The sequence below is a fragment of the Dendrobates tinctorius genome, unplaced genomic scaffold (genome assembly GCF_039654945.1).
Source record: "Dendrobates tinctorius isolate UK_male_01 unplaced genomic scaffold, ASM3965494v1 ptg000046l, whole genome shotgun sequence".
Classification (NCBI taxonomy): domain Eukaryota; kingdom Metazoa; phylum Chordata; class Amphibia; order Anura; family Dendrobatidae; genus Dendrobates; species Dendrobates tinctorius.
Window position 1 is genome coordinate 7441517 of NW_027361714.1, and position 19025 is coordinate 7460541.

Here is a 19025-nt window from a genome sequence, read left to right on the forward strand (position 1 = left end):
TGATTAAAAAATACCTTCCTGTGTTACATGCTGATGACAGCTTGAAAAAGCTGCTAGAAAAAGGAGTAAATTTTGTATTCAGGAGAGGTATTACTATCAGCAACATGATATCTCCTTCTGATCACACAGCAAGACAGAAGGTTAAAGCAAAACGCAACTGGTTATCTTTATCTGGTTCATATAAGTGGGGTAAATGCCAGTGCGGCTTATGTCGATATATGGATAATTCAATTGAAATTAGAGCCGCAGCTGCTCCATATACACATAAGAACCGTACGTTTATCAATTGCAGCACAACCTATGTGGTTTATGTTATCACGAGCACACAGTGCAATCTTCAATATGTGGGATGCACCACGCGACCTCTCAGGACTAGAAGTGCGGAACACATATATGATGCTACAAATGTCACAGCAAGAAGTTTATCAGAAGCTCCTTATCATTATTCATCTGTCCATAATGGTTGTTTTGATTTTTTTCATGTTCATGCATTAGAAGAAGTCCTTACCAGTGATCGAGGCGGTGATAGAGACAAAGCATTGCATTTCAAAGAAGCGCAATTTATTTTTAAGTTTACAGTAATTGGAGAGCCCCTTCTGGATTGAATAAGAGAACGGATATTATGTATTATTATTGAATTCATGTTTGCACACTTATGACATTATGAACGTGTGCTTTTTTTTTTTCTCTTTGTGTCATTAGTATAATTGTCTTACTTGTGTGATTAATTGCTCACTTCATTTCCTTTTCCTTCCTCCTCTTCTATTTAACTTTGCTTTTGTACTGATTACAGACACGGCTATGACTAAGAACATTTTTGTTTGAAATGCGTAATCACCTGGATTTACAATTTTAACAGTATGTTTTTAAAGGAGTCACATGCTATCCCTGTATGAGCCTCTGGGAGTTTTTTTTAACTTTATAAACAGCATACAAATCTAGCAACTGAACACTCATACAGGAAAGGAGTTGTTGCACCACACATATTTCAACAGATAGTAGCTAAGAGCACACAGCATTAAGATATAAAAATTCTTAGGCTGCGGTCAGACAGCCATATGTTCTCTCTTGCAAGCGAATTGGGACAATCTTAGCTCACATTCTGTCAAATTTTGATCAATTTCAGTGTCAGATTACTGTGATCCAATTATTTTACAGAGAAGACTGAGAATTACATTTGTCCATTTTCTCCATTGTCTTTGTCCATGTAAATCGGACTGCACTCGGATGACCTATGCTCGTGTGAGCAAGCCCTTAATGTGATTGTGACATACAAGTTCAATGCTGATGTACCAGATTGAAAATGGGAAACATAGTTGCCATCTGTGAATATTAATATAAAGATTCAAGGGAGATATAGGGAACTGCAGTAGCTCTATAGTTACACATTGTAATTGTTAATTGATTGCTCTGTGATATACTGCAGTAACAGCACCTTACTTTTGTTGAACTGGGCACACAATATAAAAGTGACTGCAAAGTTTAGAAAGTTTTTTCTTTTCTTGCCTTTTTGTTGTGGATATATCAATCAAAAATTTGTCACCTAATGAGTTAATGTTAGTTAAGACCAAGTAGGTGTTATTAGATAGATTTCACTAAGGGCGTGTATTTATGCCTCTTGTATGATGCTGACCAATCATAAGCAGGTAGCAACATAGAAGTGCAGAAGGATCCGTGATGATTTTATCAGGGTCACTTGACCTGAGTCCACAGGTTCTGCCAGCCGAAGTGTGCAGCCTAAATAAACACTGAAGATTAGAGTTGAGCGAAACGGGTCAGTCAAATTCAAAAGTCGCAGACTTTTGGTGAAGTCGGGTTTCACCGATCGAAACCCGACCATAGCGTGAGGTCGGCCATGAGGTCGCCGACCCGCGTGTCAAAGTCACGTTTCCCATCATGCTTCCAGCACCTTTTCTCAGCCAATGATCAATGACGCACACTGTGGGCAACGCGATGACATAGGCAGCGGCCACCACCATCTTATATATGGGCATTGCAGTGATTGGCTGGCTTTGTGTGGCATCACAGTGGCTATAAAAGCCCTGAACGCCGAGCGCCATCTTACTTCTGCCGATCTTAGCATAGTGAGAGGTTGCTGCTGCTCTTTCTCAATAGGGAGAGTGTTTAGGCAGGAAAAAAAAATACAACTGTGCTTCTGCTGATAGCGATTTTCACTGTACAACACAACAGTTAGTGTGCAGTGACAGGGGAGGATATTTTTGTGTGCAGCAGCTCTGGTGGTTATTAGGCTGCCTTATAAGGCTACCTGATAGCTGCATTGCTGTGTGCACACTGCTGTGCAGACTGCTTTTTTCAAAGCAAAGATACTTTTATTCCTTTTTTCTGCATATTTAGCAAGCGTTCTTTTTTTCACACACCGTATAGAGGTGTACGCTCCTCACACACTACCGTGTACCGGCCGGTATCGTGAACAAATATATGCTATCTGTGTGTGACTCCGTACAAAGATAGATGGAAATTTTCATTTTTCTATACATACACCGTATAAAGCTGTTCGCTTATCAAACAGTATTGGAGACCTGCTGTTTGTAATGCGGTCAAATCTATACAGAGACAGCGTGTGTGTGAGACTCCGTAAATACATATACAGAAATTTCAGTTTTTCCATACACCGTATAGAGCTGTCCACTTGTCAAACAGTATCCTATATCTGCTGTTTGATTACGGTCAAATCGATACATAGACAGCGTCTGTGTGTGACTCCGTTAAAAAATAGATGGATAATTAAAATTTTCCATACATACACCGTATAGAGCTGTCCGCTTGTCAAACAGTATCCCATATCTACTGTTTGATAATGGTCAAATCGATAAAGAGACAGCGTCTGTGTGTGACTCCGTTAAAAAATAGATGGATAATTAAAATTTTCCATACATACACCGTATAAAGCCGTCCGCTTGTCAAACAGTATACCATATCTGCTGTTTGATTACAGTCAAATCGATACAGAGACAGCGTCTGTGTATGACTCCATTAAAAATAGATGGATAATTACAATTTTCCATACATACACCGTATAGAGCTGTCCGCTTGTCAAGCAGTATCCCATATCTACTGTTTGATAATGGTCAAATCGATACAGAGACAGCGTCTGTGTGTGACTCCGTTAAAAAATAGATGGATAATTAAAATTTTCCATACATACACCGTATAGAGCTGTCCTCTTCTCATACAGTACCTTATCTCTGCTGGTATTTTTGGTACATTTTCCCAAACATGAGGAAGTCTGGTGGAAGAGGCCGCGTGCGTGGGTGGGGGGGCGGAGCTGGTAATGATGGTGGTGGTGGGACATCTGATGGTTATGTCAAAAGCACAATAGCAGCTAAGACAGGAGGTGTTGAGCCTGCATCATCGTCTGGCACAAGGCCTTTAAGGTTCCCTTTTCTGGGATTCTGGGAGTAGGTAAACCGCTTTTAAAGGCAGAGCAGCAGGAACTGGCTTTGGCTTACATTGCCAAAACAGCCTCCAGCTCTATTGCCTCCTCTTCTGAAGTTTCAAAAACTGCAAACACTGATTCATCAGTGCAGGCTTCTGGTCAGGAACAACACCTTTCCTTGTGTCCTTCCCCCACACCAAAAGTGAAGGATGCAGCATGCCACACTTCAGATTACTCCATGGAGCTCTTTTCACATACCATGCCTGGGTTATCAAGTCAAATCCTGAATTCCCCAGTCCAAGATGAATCTGATATGGCGTGCACTGATGCACAGCCACTGCTAGATGATTCTGCTGGTACATCGACCCAGAGCAATACATTTGCCTTGCAGTGTAGTGAGCCAGAATCAGACCCTGATGACACTCAGGTGCCCCTTGCCACATACTATACCACCTTATACGGTGACACAGAGGAAGGTGCTGATGAAAGTGCCGGTTCCCTGAGCAGGTGGGGGGGCATACTCGTGGGCGATGGCACTGGCACAGGGCCCCTCATAGTATGCAAAAGTGTCTCTGCCGGTGGGAGGGCCCACTCACCATCAGACACACCGGCGTACTATGAGGGGCCCTGTGCCAGTGCCGTCGCCCACGAGTGGGCCCCCCCTGCTTGCTCAGGGCCACAGCACTGGCAATACTTACCTCTCCCTGCTCCACCCCCGTGACGTCTTCCGCGTTTCATGACAGTGACATTCAGGACAGAGAGCGCGATGACATCACATCTGTATGCCCTCTGCCTAAACAATCCAAGTGCAGAGAGCTGGAAGATGTTGACGCTGAGGAGTCCAGAGTAGAGCAGTGCCCAGCGAGGAGAGGTATTTCATTTTTTTAAAGGTTGGGATCAATTTTTGGGGAGCACTATACACTGGAGAATGAGATATGGGGCCCATCATACACTGGAGCATCATCCATGGGGCCCATGATATACTGGAGCATTCTAAATGGGGCAGATTATATATGGAGCATTATTTGGGCCCATCATACACTGGAGCATCATCCATGAGGCCCATCATATACTGGAGCATTCCAAATGGGGGACATCAGACACTGCAGCAACATTTACGGGGCCCATTATACACTGGAGCATTATAAATGGGGTCCATTATAAATGGAGCATTATTTGGGCCCATAAGACACTGGAGCATCATCCATGAGGCCCATCATATACTGGAGCATTATAAATGGGGCAGATCAGACATTGGAGCAGCATCTATGGGGCAAATTATACACTGGAGCATTAGAAATGGGGCCCATTATATATGGAGCATTATTAGGGCCCATCATACACTGGAGCATCATCCATGAGGCCCATCTTATACTGGAGCATTCCAAATGGGGGACATCAGACACTGGAGCTGCATTTATGGGGCCCATTATACACTGGAGCATTATAAATGGGGCCCATTATATATGGAGCATTATATGGGCCCATAAGACACTGGAGCATCATCCATGGGGCCCATCATATACTGGAAAATTCTAAATGGGGCAGATCAGACACTGGAGCAGCATCTATGGGGCCCATTATACACTGGAGCATTAGAAATGGGGCCCATTATATATGGAGCATTATTTGGGCCCATAAGACACTGGAGCATCATCCATGGGGACCAACATATACTGTAGCATTATGTGGAGCTCATCTATACTGTATGGAACATAATATGGGACCAATTATTCTGTATGGAGAAATATATGGGGCTCATTATTCTATATGGCGCACTATGTGGTGGCCATAATACTGTATGGAGTAATATACTGTCCGTTTATTTAGCTATTGTTGAATTTAAAATAGATATCAGTCATGTCATGTAAGAAGTGAAGTATTTTTCATTGTACTATACAACTATTTCTCTGCTGTATCTGAGCATCATGAATTGTGTTATGTGTTAAAGGGGCCCACTGACACTCTTTGGCCCGGGGCACACGAAAACCTGGAGCCAGCCCTACCCCCCCCACAACTTTAGCAAAACAACCCCCAGTTTTCAATGCGTAACTATTATTATAAAGTAAATTAAGATTGACAAGCTTCAGTAATAAGAATTGATGTTTTTGGCATTGAAATGGGCACTGTAGGTGTGTTTCCTGTCCTCCACTCCCTGACGACTTTGCTTCCCCATTGACTTGCATTGGGTTTCGTGTTTCAGTTGGACCCCGACTTTTCCCTATAGTCGGCCGATTTTGTTCGACTCGACTTTTGAGAAAGTCGGGTTTCATAAAACCTGACTCGACCCTAAAAAAGGCAAAGTCGCTCATCTCTACTGAAGATATATCACAGCACATAAATATGGAAATATTAACTGGAATCGTGGTATATAGAGAGTTTTCAATCTGCTAATGACACCTGTTTCTGTTCTGGCAAATATTCCCCTATTCTACAGTCAGTGCCAGATGTATCGCATGACATGTCACATGATTCCCTTTGAAAGATCATGTGATAGGTCATGTGATTATATGTAGAATATAAGGGGTGCTCACTGCTGGTGGGTTATGGTGCTCTGAAGCAAATTCCAATAATAACCAAATAACAACAGACTTCGGCACTCAAATGTTAGGTTTATTACCCAATACGCATATCAAAAAATAAGGCTAGAACCCCCACCATACAAAATTAAGGATTGACCATAAGAAAAAACAGATGTGCTTCTGCAACTTTTCGGCATTCAAATGCCTTTTTCAAGCCAAATCTGTGTGGGAATACATACAAATAGTGTTAAAATTAAAACATGACTTATAGGCACAATAGTCATACTACTAATGATGATAATAAAAGTAACAATGGTATATGAGCAGAGAGATTATGCAACAAACGTCACCCATAATACAAATGCTGATAATATAAACAATAATGATAATAGTGATAATTACAATAGCTGCAATAATTATAATACGAAAGCAGATATTCATTTCTAGAGAAAAGAGAGAAGAGAAAAAGAACTCCAGAGGTAAGTAATAACTGGCAGTATCTAATCATTAACAATAGACCCATGTGAAGAGCAATAGAGAGTACATATGTTTATCCTACAAAATGGTTCCAAAGCCATATGGAGCACACCCAAGGTTACCAGTTATGAAGAGGGGTCTCTCCTGGAAGCAAATCCACATGTATGCCTAAAATATGATGACACCAATCCATTAACCCTCAACTGGTGAGGTGGGGTTTGCCACACCCCAGGGAATTTTTGTTCGGCTGCCATTCATTGAAAAATGCTGGTATGAGGATACGTGTCTCACTAGCTTCCATCTATTTCCTTGTCAACAGGATGTCGTCAAGGCCTCTCTCTTCTGGCCACAAATAACAGAGCTAGCTGTCACTAAGTGCTGTCTTGGCCTTGCTGAACCCCACGTCTCCACTCATAATTCTTTGTTACACATTTTCAAATTTTGAAAACTTCTTTATTTTTCCACAAATTTATAACTGAGTTTCTTTTTGTTCGTGCACTTGCTTTCAGGCAAAAAATGGCGAATTCCAGGATGTCTATGAGGTAAAACAGCTGAAAAAGAAAGAGCGCAATAGGGTCTTACCCGAGTAAAGCTTGATATAAACTCAATTCATTATACTCACCTTGTACAGGAGAGATTCAGACACATAGAAGTAGCTAGTCAGCCTGCTGCACATCCAAAGGGCCACGCCGTGACCACAAATCATCAGATTATAAAGGAGAAAGTTTATGGATTAAAAGTGCGCTGCTTGACAAATCAATCCTTCCAGGTTTTATGAACTGTACTTTTATTTCCCAACGCGTTTCGAAGTCTATACTTCTTCCTCAGGGGATGACATGTACAGATAGACACAGCTATCACTTCTTGATTTTTGCATCTCTGCTATGGAGCGATATCCTTCTCCCTCTAGGACCCAACAGTTACCTCCACCTTCTGCTGCAAATTACACACTGGTCTGCTTGGTGCAGTTTTGAGATAATCCCTCCCTTTCAGGGATTATCTCAAAACTGCACCAAGCAGACCAGTGTGTAATTTGCAGCAGAAGGTGGACGTAACTGTTGGGTCCTAGAGGGAGAAGGATATCGCTCCATAGCAGAGATGCAAAAATCAAGAAGTGATAGCTGTGTCTATCTGTACATATCATCCCCTGAGGAAGAAGTATAGACTTCAAAACGCGTTGGGAAATAAAAGTACAGTTCATAAAACCTGGAAGGATTGATTTGTCAAGCAGCGCACTTTTAATCCATAAACTTTCTCCTTTATAATAGGATGTCTATGAGGTCAGAAGATCCCCGTTTTGCGGATTGGGCAGCTTCAATCCTTGACAATGAAGAGAGTGATTTTAGTGGCGATGAAGGAGATGTTGTACCCGCCGATTTCCAGAGCGAACACAATAGTGAGTCTGTGGAAGATGCGCCTGAGGACAAAATTGAAGACACTACATCAGCCTCAGATGACGATGACTCCCCACAATCACGTCCAGGTACTACAAATTCTTCTCAAACTTTCTATGGAAAGAACAAATTCAAGTGGTCAGGAGAACAGCCAAAGCCAAACATCCGTACGAGAAGGCACAACATATTGCCTGGTGTGATTGAGCCTGCCAGGCAGCTTGGTCGTTATTACACACATCAGTCATCATGGGAGTTACTGTTTACTGAAGACATCATTGATGAAGTAATACTTTATACAAATGAAAAGCTGCCTGAATTGCGACTCAAACTGACTGATACTGATCGAAGTGACTACAAAGATTTAGACGTGATCGAGTTCAAAGCATTCCTGGCCATCTTGATGTATTCTGCAATTTTCAAATCTATTCATGAAGAAATTGCAGCTCTTTTTGCCACTGATGGAACGGGGCGAGATATTTTTCATGGCAGTATGTCTTTGAAGTGAGTTTATGCCATACTTCTGGCCCTTCGCTTTGATAATCGCACTGACCGATACTTGTGGGTGTCCAAAATTTGTTATACTCATGTGTAATCCATCGCCAATAAGAAAACGATTAAAATAAACATGATCATTGCATTTTCTGTAAAAATAAGAGATTTCTAAACAATGGGGTATAGGAAACCCCACATCACCAGTCATGTGACAAAACCCCCACCTCACCAGTTGAGGGTTAATAAAGCTGGCCAAAGGCTGAAAAACTTATGTAATGAAAAGGAAAAACAAGGGGAAAAAAGGGGGGGGGGGGAAAGTTGGAGTGAGACATATGCCGAAGGGAAGAGGTTTGTTAAAGTGGGTACGCTGGATGCGGGTAGCGGGAAGACCACTAAGATGGCATTTAGTAGGCCTGAGTTACCTAGGTGGTATGGGAACTCCTGATGAAATGACAGTTGCAGGGCTAGTGTCTTGACGCGACCGCTCCGGTCCATCCTTTAATCACCAGTGGGGAAGTGCTGCTGAGCACTTCCAGTTCACACAGGCTGGGGATGAGAGTAGTAGCCGAACGGAGCAGAAGGACTTCGTGTCCTACTTCGGAACAATGAAGGCGCCTGCGCTCCGGACTTAGTATCCAAGTGGAGAGGCATGGACGGAAAGCGGTGGCTCATGCTGGGTAGTTAGTAGCTGTAGGTGGATAATTAGTAAAGCGCCACAGACAGGGAGATCTATAGGAGTACAAGAGAGCTGAAATGAGGGGAAATATGAACAACCAGTATTGTATAACGAAAAAATGGACTCATACTGGACAATAAAAGGGAAAAAAATTAATAAAAATAAAATAAAAGAATAAATGAATAAGATAATGACAAAATAATGAAACAATTGGAAATGAAATTAAAAAAAATCTGAAAATAAAAATAAAAGATGAAAATGAAAAAATTTTTAAGAAAGGGGAAATCAAATCAAAGAAAAATAAATATGAATGAACTAAAACTAAAACTAAAAATAAAAAATGAAAAATATTATCTAATAGTTGTTAAAAAAGGGTCATAAAAATGAAACTAAAAACAAAAACATACAAACATACAGAAAAACCCAATACCTGGTAGGTGATCTATTGGGGCATCTAAAAAGGAAGGGAAAACATAATTAGATCATCATGGGTCCAATGTCAATGAGAGCAATGCTCACTGAGCAAAACACACTAAGATAGTGGGCATAAATAAGAACAGATTCAGAGCGGTCCAAAAAAGGAGACGGAAATCAACACTCAGCCATGCATATTGATGATAAATTATTAGGACTACTAATAATGGACCTCATACTTCCTATTTAAACCCAGGGGAGTGAGGGTCTGCAGTGTGTGTAACCAAAATGACTCTCGTTGTTTTAATATTTTGATTCTGTCACCCCCTCTTCTACTTAGCGGAACATGGTCGATGATTTGATACTTAAGCTGGGATATTGTATGGCCAGCTGAAATGAAGTGAGAGGGGATGAGCAATAAGGTGCGCCCACACCTGATTCTGGACTTGTATTGCGAGATGCAGTCGCAGATACGTTGGGTGGTCTCCCCAACAAATCCGAGACCACATGGGCACTTGATAAGGTAAACCACGTATGTGGACTCACATGTATAGAACCCCTTAACCCCTTAATGTCCAATGATGGACACAGTCCGTCATCAGACATCTCCCCTGCTTTGATGAGGACTCCGGCGCTGAGCCCACATCAAAGCCGGGACATGTCAGCTGTTATGAACAGCTGACATGTGCCCGCAATAGGCGCAAGTGGAATCGCCGTCCGCCCGCTCCTATTAACTAGTTAAATCCTGCTGTCAAATGCTGACAGTGGGCATTTAAATAGCATTTCCGGCCGCCGGGCCGGAAATGACGTAATCGCCGACCACCGTCACGTGATCGGGGGTCGGCGTCATGTTTCCTGGACAACCAGAAGTCTCTACGAGACCTCTATGGTTGTTCCAGGCATATGGCTTTCAGCGCCACCCGGTGGTCGGCGCTGAAAGCACAGCAGTAAATCTGCTACATATGGGCGATCTGCTCATCGCCCATATGTAACAGAGCCGATCGGGTTGCGCATGCTTCTAGCCTCCTATGGAGGCTATTGAAGCATGCCAAAAGTAAAAAAAAATGTTTAAAAATAAAAAAAAATTAAAAAAACCTAAAAGTTCAAATCACCCCCCTTTCGCCCCAATCAAAATAAAACAGTAAAAAAAATCCCACATACACATATTAGGTATCGCCGCGTTCAGAATTGCCCGATCTATCAATAAAAAAAAGCATTAACCCAATTGCTAAACAGCATAGTGAGAAAAAAATTCAAAACGCTAGAATTACGTTTTTTGGTCGCCAAGACATTGCATTAAAATGCAATAACGGGCGAACAGAAGAACGTATCTGCACAAAAGTAGTATCATTAAAAATGTCAGCCCGGCACGGAAAAAATAAGCCCTCACCTGAACCCAGATCATGAAAAATGGAGACGCTACGGGTCTCATAAAATTGCGGAAAATTTTTTATTATTTTTTTTTAGCAAAATTTGGAATATTTTTTCACCACTTAGATATAAGAGGACATAGAGATGTTTGGTGTCTATGAACTCATAATGACCTAGAGAATCATAATGGCAGGTCAGATTTAGCATCTAGTGAACCTAGCAAAAAACTCAAGCAAAAAACAAGTGTGGGATTGCACTTTTTTTGCAATTTCACCGCACTTGGAATTTTTTTCCCGTTTTCGAGTACACGACATGGTAAAACCAATGCTGTCATTTAAAAGTACAACTCGTCCCGCAAAAAATAAGCCCTCACATGGCCATATAGACGGAAAAATAAAAAAGTTATGGCTCTGGAAAGAAGGGGAGGGAAAAATGAAAATGCAAAACCAAAAATACCCCTGGTCGTTAAGGGGTTAATGGGATACCGTTTACCAGACCATGGGTGGGTGAATCTGTTCCCTTTGGAAATATTTGAGCACTGTAGGCATCCCAAACATGGGAATGTGCCACTGTGTGGTGTCGACAATGTGCGTTGTAGTGGACCAATCCTTGCAGAACCAACAAACATCAGCCCTTACTAGGTGATTTTTAATGTTATCAGGGAAAATATGACCCATAATAGGTCTGGTAGTAAATTCAGGTACTCCTGGGTAGGCAGCTTGTAAGATGGGCCAATGTTTTAATATACTACGATAAATTGCCCTACTGAAAGGATGAAAGGTACTGATGAAAACTAATCTTTGGTCCTTGTCTCTCCTAGCTTGTCCAGATGGTGTACAAGCGGATTTTAAAATATTGTCAGGATAACCCCTCTGTCGAAACTTAAAGTCCATGTCATCATGTCTGATTGCACCGACATTTTCATTTGTCACGATACGGCAGACCCTATTATGTTGGGACTTGGGAAAGGCAGATTGATATGTAAAGGGTGAAAACTTGTGTAGTGGAGGAGGCTGTTCCTGTCAGTGGGCTTTGTGTACAAATCAGTTTCCGGTTTCCTTTCAGTGATGCTGGAGATAGTGGTATCCAAAAAGTGAATTGAACTGATATCTTGATGGATAGTGAAGGATAGGTCCTTAGTAGCTGTATTGATGTCATGAAAAATTGGGAGAGTGTTTCATCATCACCAATCCAAATGAAAAAAATGTCATCAATTAATATTTTCCAGTGTATAACATTTGTAGCAAAAAGGAGATGGTTGTACACAACTGATGTCTCAAAGTGGTCCATGTGTATGTTGGCATACGGGGGTGCCACATTGGACCCCATGGCATTGCCCTTTTTTGGTAAATAGAACTGATCTTCAAACAAAAAACAATTCTCCATTAAAATAAGTTTGAGCAGGTCCTCACAAAATCGAATATGATCAACACTATACGTTGTGTGATTAGTCAAGAACATCTTAACCGCCTCTATGCCAGCTAAATGACCTATACTAGTGTACAGACTATTAACGTCGAGTGTCACTAATGTTCTCCCCAAAGGGATGGCCCCAATGTTCATAATGGACTGCAGAAAATCTGGGGTGTCTTTCAAATACGATCTGATGGAGGAAATCCAAGGTGTGAGAATTTTCTCTAATGTAATGGCAAGAGGGGACAAAATTGAATTAGTGGAGGCCACTATAGGGCATCCAGGAGGTTTCCAGAAATTTTTGTGGACCTTAGGAAGAGTATAAAAAACAGGGCTTACTAGGTGTTGGTTAATCAAGAATTCACTCAGTTTAGTGCCAATGATGCCCAACCGACTGTATTGGTTGACTAGCATTTGATCGCGCAGCGCATCGTGCGCTGTCGGGCGCACGCACAATGTTCCCAGCAAAGAGCAAACAGATGAACGGCATACTAGGGCACACAAATCACCACATTACCAGACGGAGCTATTTATCTGAAGTATTGCGGCATATAATTCAGTCAAAAAATGGAGGTGCTTGCATGAAAAAACATGAATATTTCAATGTGAAGCGAAAAAAGAAGAAATATGCAGCACTCACCGATGTAGCTGAAAAACTGTGAGTCTTTATTTCACATAATTTCTATCAAATGTATGGACATGCAGGACGTAGAGGAATGCTAGGGGAGGGAGGTGCCGGACAACGACCGTTTCGCGATTACTCGCTTCTACGGGTCCGGCACCTCCCTCCCCTAGCATTCCTCTACGTCCTGCATGTCCATACATTTGATGGAAATTATGTGAAATAAAGACTCACAGTTTTTCAGCTACATCGGTGAGTGCTGCATATTTCTTCTTTTTTCGCTGCACGCACAATGTTCCCCTATCTTTAACATGGTGATCTTAGGGTCTTGCGAATGTACGCGCTCATCAGCGTTTAGCATGCGCTGCTCATTTTACAGGTGTGCGCCCAGACGCGCTGAACGCTACATGTTGCATTTTTTGTTCCGCCTACATACTTAAAAAAATCGCGCGCGCACGTGTGCGCTCGGTATGCGCACAAAAATAGCATTACAGTCTATGTGATCGCTGATGAGCGCTTGGCACCGCGCACGTCAGCGCTTTGTGCGCGCACGTGCTTTGAGTAAACAATGTCTAGACACTTATCTAAAACTCCCCCTAAACAAGCAACATTGTTTGGGAGGAGTGCAGATAAAAGAAGGTGTCTTCAGGGTCAGACAATTACTCTACAGACAGCCTTGCAGAGAGCAGACAAAAGCCCAGAAGAGCCTTCCAAGTGTGGATTCAAGCTTCAGGAGCCAAAATGTGAGTATTCTTCAACATAATGTCTGTGTGTCCTGTACAATTTTATAATGTACTAATGTTTATTTTGTTTTCATTTCAGCATGTCTTCTTCTGGATCGGTCTATTCGCCATCTCGGCAAGAACTGGCCCAAGCTGATCGTGAGGTGAGCATCTTGCTGCCTTTGGGTAAGTATAGCTGCCTCTAGAAATGTGTTTTAATTTTTTCTTTCTTTACAGACATCGGACACGGGCAGTGAAGATGGAGTGCGGGAGCAGTCTGAGCGGGAGCGTTCTGAGCGGGAGGATTCTGAGCGAGAGCAGCGTAGTCAAGTCGTGGCGAGAAGACGCAATGTGAGTATATAATGTGTCTCTTTTTTCTGTCTTTATTTTCATCTTTTATCTTGCTTCTTCTCTGTTTCTTTTTCTATCTTTTTCATTCTCCAAAATTACAAACATTCTAATATATTTCTTTTTTTCTAGGTTCCACAATGGAATGACGAAGAAGTCTACATCGACAACGAGCACCTGATCCGCCTCGTTGAGGAGCGTATCCCGTTGTGGGACAGCCGTGACCAGCAGTACAAAGACACAGTGGTGACCTGGCAGCTCTGGAATGAGGTGGCCGCAGGGATGATGGATGGCTGGGACAGTGCCTCTGCAGCTTCCAAAAGGGCGTTCAGTAAGTATAAAGATGCTGTGTGATACTGCATTGATTTATGGTCCTGATGGTGCTGGTGTTTTTTGGCAAGATATAATCTTGCATTAAAAACACCAATGCCATGTGGCAGACTGTGATTGATTTTGGTCTTCAACTGCTGCATTGATTTATGGTCCTGATGGTGCTGGTGTTTTTTTGGCAAGATATATTCTTGCATTAAAAACACCAATGTCATGTGGCAGACTGTGATTGATTTTGGTCTTCAACTGCTGTATTGATTTTTGGTCCTGATGGTGCTGGTGTTTTTTGGCAAGATATATTCTTGCATTAAAAACACCAATGCCATGTGGCACACTGTGGTTGATTTTGGTCTTCAACTGCTGCATTGATTTATGTTCCTCATGGTGCTGGTGCTTTTTTGGCAAGATATATTGTAGTGAAAAGTTCAATCTGTTGTGTGTGCTGATAATTAAGTTGCCTTAAGTGCATTTTATAATTTTTTTTTTCCAACAGTGAACAAAATACGCACACGTTGGCGCTCGATGAAGGACCGCTTCAACACTGATGATCGTGCTGAAGGACAGGTTCGGAGTGGTTCAGCGGCAAGGCGCAGAAGAAAGTACCGCTACTATCGAGAGTTGGACCTGAGACCGGTCCTTGCCAGCAGAGCGTAAGTATTTTTTTTTTTTTTGTTATTAATATGTGCTTTTCAATTCAACAGGTAATGCTTCTTGTAAATACACGATACTAATGTTTTCCCTTTCTTTCCACAGCACTTGTAGCAGCACCCTGCAACCTGTCTTGGGAGCGGTTCTTCATCGATTGACCTCGGACCCGTCCCAGCCATCTGACAGCCAGGAAGCATCTTGCAGGTCAGCAGCACAGACAGCTGGTGACCAGGAAGCTGGTCCATCAGGTGTTCTCCTGTCCCAGGTCTCTGTCACTGGTTATGCGGGCACTACCCGCCAGCGGCAGAGTATCTCAGACAGGCCTGTCATGCCCGAGTTCATGCACTTGAGTGAGGCCTTTCACACCAGCATCAAGGCGCTGTCTGCCAAAACGGAAAGGGGTTTTTCCCTGATGAAACGTGGTTTTAACCACATGGAACACCGCTTCCACTCTGTCGACCAGCGCCTTGACCGTCTGGAGGCTGACCTCAACAGACCGGCGCACCATTTTTTCAGTAAAATTGAACAGGGCATGGCAGAACACCTTAGTCCTGAGCAACAGCTGAGTGTGTTACAGGCCTGCAACACTGCTTTCTTGCAGGCTATGCAGCAGAATCGGTATGTTCAGCAGTCAGTGGTGTCATTTCCAACAGTTCCACCGCTGACTCGCTTTACCACACTACCGACTTCTGCTGCATACCACTGCACGGCCACCTGCATTCCCAGCGAAGCCTGACACCACTACACCACCCCAAGTCTGAGTGCTGCTGGACACTCCTCCGCCACCACCACTATGTCAAGCGCTGCTCCTGTATGGAGCACCACCACTGCCAAAGCACCACCAGCTTGGAGCCAAACCACCACAGAACCTGCTTGGGCCACTGACACCACCAGTCAACACCAAAGCAGCACCGCCAGCACTCCTCAGGAACAGAGCACCGCCAGCACTCCTCAGCAACGGAGCACCGCCAGCACTCCTCAGCAACAGAGCACCGCCAGCACTCCCAAGCAACAGAGCACCGCCAGCACTCATCAGCAAAAGAGCACCGCCAGCACTCCTCATCTAAGGAGCACCAGCAGTACTCCGCATCAAAGGAGCACCACCACCACTCCTCATCAAAGGAGCACCACCACCACTCCTCATCGAAAGATAACCGCCACCAATTCTCCTCCTCAGAGTCCCCAAAGAACTTTGGCTGAGATCCCAGACAGGCAGCCTCCTGCTCGGAGCACCGACCCAACTTTCTCCCCTTCTAGGAGCACCACCACTGCCACTTCCAGCAGCACCGCCACCGCCACCACAGAGCAGCAAAGTGGGGATCCGCATTCCCTTTTTTACAGGGCAACGCCACAGTCCACTGTCAGCAGGCGGTCAACAAAAGTAAGGCGTTCACAGTGTGCCAGTCGGTCCGGGCAGGATATTCCTGCGCCAAAGAAAAAAAAACTTTGCTCGTCCATCCACCCTCTCCTCCTAATGTCTCTCAACATGCCTTCTTGTCCATTCCAGAGCTCCCTTCCCCCAGTACTTTCGTCGCCCCTTCTCCTAGAACCCCTTCCTCAACCTCCAGTCGTTCCTCGTCTCTCCACACACCCAAAGTATCCCAAACTTCCCCCAAACATCATTCCTAATAAAATATTTTTTTTTTTTTGTTACAAAATAAATGTGCACTTGTGCTTTCACAAAATCTGGATGGGTTACTGTGTCTATCGCCAACTGCACACACTGCGCTGTACACACACTGCGCCGTACACTTAGCGTTTTTGCCACCAAATATCTCCATTACTGACATGTTTCTTGTGTCAGTCTTGGAGATATGTGTTGTCAACACAACAAATCTACATGACTTTTCTTTTCCACAGCAATCTCTATATTCTTGTAATATTGCACAGTTCCCCAACTCCAGTCCTCATGGGCCACCAACAGATCATGTTGTATGGAATCCTCTTTTTATTTCATTACAACATGACCTGTTGGTGGACCTTGAGGAGTGGAGTTGGGGAACCCTGGCGGATCCAGTCTGTGCAATATACAAGAATGTAGAGACTGCTGTGGAAAAGACAAATCATATAGATTGGTTTCAAAAAAACCAAACCAATCTACATGACTTGTCTTTTCCACAGCAATCTCTACATTCTTGTAATATTGCACGGTTCCCCAACTCCAGTCCTCATGGGCCACCAACAGATCATGTTGTATGGAATCCTCTTTTTATTTCATTACAACATGATCTGTTGGTGGACCTTGAGGAGTGGAGTTGGGGAACCCTGGTAGATCCAGTCTGTGCAATATACAAGAATGTAGAGACTGCTGTGGAAAAGTCAAATCATATAGATTAGTTTAAAAAAAACCAAAGCAATCTACATGACTTGTCTTTTCCACAGCAATCTCTACATTCTTGTAATATTGCACGGTTGATCAACTCCAGTCCTCATGGGCCACCAACAGATCATGTTGTATGGAATCCTCTTTTTATTTCATTACAACATGATCTGTTGGTGGACCTTGAGGACTGAAGTTGGGGAACCTTGCTGTATCCAGTCTGTGCAATATTACACGAATGTAGAGAGTTACCTACTCAGGAGTATTAGTGAATTCATGATGCACAAAACACAGCATCATAAATTCACTGATACACCTGGCTACTTGCTAATGGTATTGAGAGTGTAAAAACAGAGAATGCACTCAGTACAGATATCAAAACAGTTTTTTTTATTAACATACCAACAACATGCAATAAAAAATGTTTACAACATTTGCTCTTGCCATTCCACCCGTCCTACATCTGAGTGGAAGTAGGTCGCAAATTGGTCCCTCATTTGGCCAACTTCAACGGATGACCAGAGAGGGTGCTGTGTAAATTCTGGCAAAGGATTAGGAGCAACATCATCAAGATCAAAGTTCAGGTGCTCTCGAGAAATTACAAAATTATGTAGAACAACACAGGCCTTGACCACCTCATCCACTGTTTCCAGTTTAAGATTAATAGCTGTGCCAAGAATGCGCCCTCTCGATACAAGTATACCAAAAGCACACTCTACTTTTCTCCTGGCCCTGGTCAGCCTGTAATTAAAAATTCTTTTTTGGAGGTCCAAGTCCCGGCTGGAGTAGGGTTTGAGGAGGTTTTGGCACATCTGGAACGCTTCATCACCAACCATTACAAGTGGCTGTGGCGGACCTTCGGTGTTGGGAAGAGGACGTGGCATGGGGAAATCAAAGTTGTTGCCATACAACCTCGTGCCCATGTCCGATGTCTTAAAAGCCTGGGAGTCATTCCCACAGCCAACTGCCCCAATGTCCACTGCAATAAACTTACAGTCTGCATCCGCAATGGCCATCAGTACAGTAGAAAAGTACTTTTTGTAGTTATAGAACTCAGAGCCTGTTCTTTTGGGCTTGATAATCCGGATGTGTTTCCCATCCACCGCTCCCAAACAGTTTGGGAAATTGCATACAGTCCAGAATCTTTCGGCGATTTCCAACCACTTTGCTGCAGTGGGCATGGGCATGAATTCGGGACAAAGAACGTTCCAGAGAGCCCGGCAGGTGTCCGCTACAATTCCAGACAATGTGGAGATTCCAAATCCGGTACTGGAAGTGCAGCGACGAGAGGGTCTCTCCAGTAGCCGGGGATCTGTAACACAAAGAAAACAATAATTAATATTTGTGTATACGTAATTTTTTTTACACACGTTTAATTAAAAAAAAAAAAAAAAAATCTGCAGCCTTTGGTTCAATACATGCCATGAAAAAATTACCGCAGCTTTTATTAGTTAACGACATGGCAGAACTTTCTGCAAGATTTGGAAGAGTACATGTCACAGCCAAGAAAAATCAGCAGCCTTTGGTTTATGAAAACTACGTACCTTAATGTGACCAGGAGCCGTTCCTCAGGAGTAATCGCACACCGGAGCTGCGTGTCCTGTCTCCGGATGACTTCTTTTACCAGACCAAGCAAATAGTGAAAGGTTTCTTTGGTCATCCGGGTATAATCCGTAAATTTCTCTGGGTTTGCCTGGAGCTCGCTGTAGAGAATGTGGTACGCGCCACGGCTCTCCAGGAGTTCAATAATGGGATGTATCCACATACGCCGCTGCTGCCGTCTTCGCTGCCTCTCTCTCTCACTCTGTTCATGACAAGCAACGGCATAAGCCTGAGCCATCCTCATGTCCAGATCCAAGTCAAAGTAAAAGCTCTTCCA